This window comes from Prionailurus bengalensis, chromosome A1 (assembly GCF_016509475.1).
Source record: "Prionailurus bengalensis isolate Pbe53 chromosome A1, Fcat_Pben_1.1_paternal_pri, whole genome shotgun sequence".
Classification (NCBI taxonomy): domain Eukaryota; kingdom Metazoa; phylum Chordata; class Mammalia; order Carnivora; family Felidae; genus Prionailurus; species Prionailurus bengalensis.
The window spans coordinates 83,500,167-83,507,705 of record NC_057343.1 but is presented as its reverse complement, the minus strand read 5'-3'; the positions used below and the strand labels follow the sequence as shown (position 1 = coordinate 83,507,705).

Sequence of the window (7,539 nt, the reverse complement as noted above, 5' to 3'; positions counted from 1 at the left end):
GTTAGATGGGTGATGAGTATTAAGGAGGTTACTTGTTGGGATGAGTACTGGGTGTTGAATGTAAGTGATGAATCACTGAATTCTACTCCTGAAACAAATATTGCACTGTATGTTAACTAACTAAAACTGAAATTAAAATAAAGAACCTATAATTTTCACATTTATTTTTGAATGATTGTAACTTTATTTCTTTATAATTCTTTTCAATACTAGGTTTATAAATATTTAAATAGTGTATAAATACAAAACTGAAGTTTAACATGAAATGTTTCTAAGGATAACTTTTTTGGATTTTTAGACTAAAAATTTTAGTCTAAAGGTTTAGTCTAAAGGTTTCTTACAATATCAAAGCATGGGGGCGCCTGGGTGGCGCAGTCGGTTAAGCGTCCGACTTCAGCCAGGTCACGATCTCGCGGTCCATGAGTTCGAGCCCCGTGTCAGGCTCTGGGCTGATGGCTCAGAGCCTGGAGCCTGTTTCCGATTCTGTGTCTCCCTCTCTCTCTACTCCTCCCCCGTTCATGCTCTGTCTCTCTCTGTCCCAAAAATAAATAAAAACGTTGGAAAAAAACAAACAAACAATATCAAAGCATGAATAGGGATTTCTTATTTGGAACACCAGATCCTTTACACACTGGCACATTCAGATAATCCAATGCCTTCAGAAAGGAAATTATTTTGATAAACGATATATTTTAATGACATTATTTATTAATTTATATAAGTTATATTGATATAAATCCAATCAATTATCTCAATTTATTGTTGTAAACATGAATTTTACTCACTAATTTTTGGTGAGCCTCAGAAATTTTCTGCACATTTCCTGAGTAAACATTCTCTTTATTTTATTAATGGCACATTTATTTGTTCATTTCTAAAACTGTAGATAATAAGGTTGAAAAGTGGGGAATATGTCTTGGATGGTGGAATAGTTTTCTGATTGCCTCAGGTATACATAAACACCTGAGCTGAGGAAAACAGATACCACAAATATATTATGGACACAGGTAGAAAAAGCCTTTTTTCTGTCTGCTCCTCTCGGAAACTTGAAAACTGTAGAAAACATGTGACTGTAAGAGCTGATGATGAAAATTAAACAGCCACCAACAATCCCTAAACCACAGACAATGAGCACCATCTCATTGCTAAAGGTGTCAGATCAGGAGAGCTTTAGCAGAGAAGGGATATCACAAAAAAAACTGATGGATAACATTGGATTGACAGAATGGCAGCCTGAATGTATTGCCAGTGTGTACAGCAGCATGGATGAGACTACTGAGTATGAAAGCCAGAGTCATTTGTATGCAGATTTTGAGAGTTCATGATTATAGGGTAGTAAAGGGGTTGGCAGATAGCCACATAATGGTCTTGGGCCATGAGAGTCAGAAACAGAAGGTCCGTATATACAAAGAAAACCACTAAGAAGAACTCAGCTTTACACCCAGCCTTTGAAATGGTGCTGCTGTCAAGTAGAGAATTGATGCATGAATTAGGAACTGTTACAGAAATGTAGCATGCAACCAAGATGGACAGATTCCTAAGGAAGAAATACATGGGTGTGTGAAGACTCCTGTCAAGGGTGGTGACAGTAACAATGACAGTGTTTCCCAACATCACAGAGAAGGTTATGGCATGCAAAACCTGCAGTTCCCATACATCAGAAAACCCTGTGAGGAGAAATCCCATCATCACATTGGAATTTGTCATCTGTGGGTAACACAATATGTACCTGAAAGTAAGAAGTGAAGTCTTGAGCCCATGAAGAATCAAATTATGGAAAGATATTTCTTAACTACTTTGGTTTTGATTCCTACCTAATTCTAATATATATTGATGTCCCTAATATTTTTGAGAGAAAATTAAGTGAACCTCCTTTAGTCTACATGATTTTATTTTTAATCCTACTGTATACTGGAGTGAAAATTACAGTCATATTGCTCATAACCAATAAGCATAAAAATTAAATGCATATTTCTACACATTTCCATTGGAATATACAAATTTCATGGTCAAATACATACAAATATAGATACAGATTACACAAATACAGTTGCATTTGAAAGATATTATGTAAATCATATTGTTGAACACTGGATAATTAGAATAAAATATTTTGATTGTTTTCAGTCTTATGTTTTTATTTGAGGCTATAGATGTATGGGAGAAATGATCTTATTTTTCTTGAGCTAATCTTCTATGCATAATGGTTTCAAAATTCTCTTCTGTTACCATGACAAAATATCAATGTAATTTGAAACTTTACTTTAATATCTCAAATGGAATACAGCCTCAGTAGCTGATATACTTACTTGAACTGAATCTATGCCCAATTTTTGTTACATTTTTATACTTCAAGTTATTTTTCTAGTTATTCTGCTCTGCTTTTAAAGAGAGAATGAATGAGCCCAGTATTATTATTTCCTTACTGCCTCTTGAACCTACCCCTAATATTCCCTCATTGTAATCTTCAATTTTCCAAGTTTTCAAACCTTCTTTGGTTTTACTAGCTGAAAAAACAAAACAACAAAATTAAACACAAAATCTTACAACACTAATTTAGTTTTTGCTTTCTGTTAAATTATGGAGGGTGTTTTTCTCACTTTAATCTTCCATATGTTCAACATTTCTAGAATTTCTTCCTTTTTGATTTCTTTGATTCTGTATCACTCAAGAAGTTCTTGGTCATTGCTATCACATCTCTATAGCTCATTTTATCAGTCCTCTGTTTAGTTTATTCATCAGTGGATATATGAACCAACTTTCTTCTTAATGTGTTACTTGTATTTTCCTAGATCTCCTCTATTATTTTTTATAGCACTTTCTTTGAATTCCCTCAAAATAATAACAAACAACAGCAACAATAATAATATTGGACCATGAACAACAACGCTGTCCACAGTTAAGTTTACTGTGATTCACACTTTATTTGAAGTTAAATTTTTCATGCTTTATTTGAAATTAATTCTGTTCAAAATCTTACAATCCAGACTCACTCACAATGATCAGTTCCCACAGACACCATTTTGTTAGTATGCTCTTTCATAAACTTATTAAACATCTTGCATATGAAGTTTTCATAGACAACCTGCACAAACCCATGACTTCTTTTTTTTATCACATCAGTCTTAAGATATGTTTCATCAACTGCTTTACATTGAAAAGAAATTGAGCTGATGTCCTTCCTGTTTTGTTGTTTATAGATTCCTCAAGGATTGAATCATATACAATTTTGGCTCCAAAGGGGAAGATGGAGGCAAAGTAGGATGCTGGGCTCACCTTATCCTGCTGATCACTTTTTTCCACACACATCTGCCTAAATAACCCAGAAAACCACCCGAAGACTAGCAGAACAGACTCTCTGGAGCCAAGCATAGACAAGAGGCCCACAGAAGACTGTAAGAAGGGCTGAGAAGTGGTGCGTGCTACACGGACTGGCAGGAGGGAGCCAGGGCAGTGGAAGGATAGCCACTTGGGCAAGGCAGAGCCCCTGAAGTCTGGCTTGCAAAAGCAGAGGGGCCGGACTCCATAAGTTCTGACAGCCAGTGGGACTTAACATCTGGAATGTTAGAAGTCAACAGCTCTGCTCTCGGAGAGTGGGGAAGGCAAGAGGACGTGGGGAGGAAGAGTTATCGAAACCCGGAAAGACAGAGCTCAGAAGGGGAACAAAGGTGCTGGCCAGAGCCATTTCTCTATCCGTCTCCCAGTCAAAATTCCAAAAGGAACCAATTCCTGTAAACAAATTTTCTTCCACTGAGCAAACACCCAACACTGCTTCCATGGATCCATCCCTCTGAAGGGGCTGCCTCCCTCCCAGTGTGGCAGGGCCCCTCCCCCAAGGGACCACCAATGGCAAAGGGAGCTAAGCCTGCCCCTCCCACCCATGTGCACCTCGGGGATCAACCCCAACTAATACTCCCTTGGCCAGATCTCATCAACAACACTGCAAGCCTTGCAGTGTGCAAGTAGTCCAGAAGGGGCCACACCACAGCACAGAGAGTCCTGCCCATGGGAGAGGGGACGACAAGGTACACACCAGTCTGACTGTGGCCCCGCCCACCAACACAAGATAATCAGGACAGAACAGGGGAAATGCCCTTTTACCACAGGACCTACCCAAAATGACGAAACAGAATAATTCTCCTCCAAAAAAAAACTCCAGGAATTAGCAACACTTAACGAATTGATCAAAAACGATTTAAGCAATATAACAGAACAAGAACGTAGAATAATACTCATAAAGTTAATTGCTGGGCTTGAAAAAAGAATGGAAGACAGCAGAGAATCTATTGCTACAGACCCCAAGGGACTAAGAAATAGTCATGATGAACTAAAAAAATGCTGTAAATGAGGTGCAAAATAAAATGGAGGTGGGCATAGCACAGATTGAAGAGGCAGAGGAGAGAAGAGGTGAATTAGAAGATAAAATTATGGAAAAAGAGAAAGCTGAGAAAAAGAGAGATAAAAAAAATCCAGGAGTATGAAGGGAGATTTAGAGAACTAAGTGATACAAACTAACGAAACAATATCAGTACCATAGGAACTCCAGAAAAAGAAGAGAGAGAAAGGGGCTGAAGGTGTACTTGAACAAATCATAGCTCGGAACTTCCCTGATCTGGGAAGGAAAAATGCATTGATATCGAAGATGCACAGAGAACTCCCTTCAGACGTAACTCGAATAGATGTTCTGCAAGACATATCATAGTAAAACTGGCAAAATACAAGGAAAAAGAGAAAATTCTGAAAGCAGGTAGGGATAAACAGGCCCTAAATTACAAAGGTAGACACATAATAGTAGCAGACCTATCTACTGAAACATGGCAGACAAGAAAGGAATGGCAGGAAATCTTCAATGTGACGAACAGAAAACTTATGCAGCCTAGAATCCTTTATCCAGCAAGTCTGTCATTCAGAATAGGAGAGATAAAGGTCTTCCCAAACAAACACTGAAGAAGTTCATCCCATTAAACCAGCCCTACAAGACATCCTAAGGAGGATTCTGTGAGTGAAATGTTGCAAGGACCACAAAGTAACAGAGACATCAACACAAGCAAGAAACCTACAGAGATCACAATGTCTCTAAACCCATATCTTTCAATAATAACACTGAATGTAAATGGACTAAATGCTCCAACGAAAAGACATAGGGTATCAGAATGGAAAAAAAAAAAAAACAACAAAACAAGACCCATCTATTTGCTGTCCACAAGAGACATGTTTTAGACCTGAGGACATCTTAAACTGAAAGTAAGGGGATGGAGAACTATCTATAATGCTACTGAAAGTAAAAACAAAACTAGAGTAGCCATACCTATATAAGACAAACTAGACTTTAAATTAAAGGCTGTAACAAGAGATGAAGAATGGCATTATAAAATAATTACAGGGTCTATCCATCATGAAGAGCTAACAATTATAAGTGTCTATGTGCCAAATATGGGAACCCACAAATACATAAAACAATCACAAATATAAACAAACTTATTGATAAGAATGTGGTAATTGCAGGGGACTTTAATACTCCACTTACAACATTGGATAGATCATCTAGACACAGGATCAATAAAGAAACAAGGGCCCTGAATGATACATTGGATCAGATGGACTTGACAGATATATTTAGAACTCCGCATCCCAAAGCAACAGAATATACTTTCTTCTTGAGTGCACATGGAACATTCTCCATGATAGATAACATACTGGGTCACAAAACAGCCCTTCATAAGTATAAAATAATATAGATCATACCATGCACACTTTCAGACCACAATGCTATGAAACTTGAAATCAACCACAGGAAAAAGTCTGGAAAACCTCCAAAAGCATGGAGGTTAAAGAACACGCTATTAAAGAATTAATGGGTCAACAAGGCAATGAGAAAAGTAATTAAAAATATATATGGGGGCGCCTGGGTGGCTCAGTCGGTTGAGCGTCCGACTTCGGCTCAGGTCAGGATCTCGCGGTCCGTGGTTTCGAGCCCCGCGTCAGGCTCTGGGCTGATGGCTCGGAGCCTGGAGCCTGCTTCCGATTCTGTGTCTCCCTCTCTCTCTGCCCCTCCCCCGTTCATGCTCTGTCTCTCTCTGTCTCAAAAATAAATAAATGTTAAAAAAAATTTTAAAAAATATATGGAAACAAATGAAAATGAAAATACAACAATCCAAATGCTTTGGGATGCAGCGAAGGCAGTCCTGAGAGGAAAATACATTGCAATCCAGGCCTATCTCAAGACACAAGAAAAATCCCAAATACAAAATCTAAAAGCACACCTACAGGAACTAGAAGCCAAACAGCAAAGATACCCCAAACCCAGCAGCAGAAGAGAAATAGTAAAGATCAGAGAAGAAACAAACAATATAGAATCTAAAAAAACTATAGAGCAGATCAATGAAACCAAGAGCTGTTTTTTTGAAAAAATAAACAAAACTGATAAACCTCTAGACAGGCTTCTCAAAAAGAAAAGGGAGATGACCCAAATAGATAAAATCATGAATGAAAACGGAATGATTACAACCAATCCCTCAGAAATACAAGCAATTATCAGGGAATACTATGAAAAATTATATGCCAACAAACTGGACAACCTGGAAGAAATGGACAAATTCATAAGCACCCACACACTTCCAAAACTGAAATAGGAAGAAATAGAAAGCTTGAACAGACCCATAACCAGCGAAGAAATTGAAGCAGTTATCAAAAATCTCCCAACGAATAAGAGTCCAGGACCAGATAGCTTCCCAGGGGAATTCTACCAGACATTTAAAGCAGAGAAAATACCTATCCTTTTCAAGCTCTTCCAAAAAATAGAAAGGGAAGGAAAACTTCCAGACTCATTCTATGAAGCCAGCTTTACTTTGATTCCCCAACCAGACAGAGACCCAGCAAAAAAAAAGAGAACTACAGGCCAATATCCCTGATGAATATCCATGCAAAAATTCTCAACAAGATACTAGCAATTCAAATTCAACAGCATATAAAAGTAATTATTCACCATGATCAAATTGGATTCATTCTTAGGCTGCAGAGCTGGTTCAACACCCCCAAATCAATCAGTGTGATACATCACATTAATAAAAGAAAAGAGAAGAACCATATGATCCTGTCATTTAATGCAGAAAAGCATTTGGCAAAATTCAACATCCTTTCTTCTTAAAAACCCTCAAGAAAGTCGGGATAGAAGGAACATATTTAAGCATTATAAAAGCCATTTATGAAAAGACCAGAGCTAATATCATCCTCAAAGGGGAAAAACTGAGAGCTTTTCCCCTGAGATCAGGAACACGACAGGGATGTCCATTCCCACCGCTGTTGTAAACATAGTGTTGGAAGTCCTAGCATCAGCAATCAGACAACAAAAGGAAATCAAAGGCATCCAAATTGATAAAGATGAAGTTAAGCTTTCACTTTTTGCAGATGACATGTATGACATTATACATGGAAAACCTGATAGACTCCACCAAAAGTCTGCTAGAACTGATAGCTGAATACGGGAAAGTTGCAGGATACAAAATCAAATACAGAAATCAGTTCCATTCTTATACACTA

The 7,539-nt window shown here is 37.8% G+C and overlaps 1 pseudogene; it reads right to left on the bottom strand.

The window, feature by feature from the left end:
- Window positions 1-874: 874 nt before the first annotated feature.
- LOC122478876 lies at window positions 875-1,707 on the bottom strand (annotated as a pseudogene).
- Between the last annotated feature and the right edge of the window lie 5,832 nt (window positions 1,708-7,539).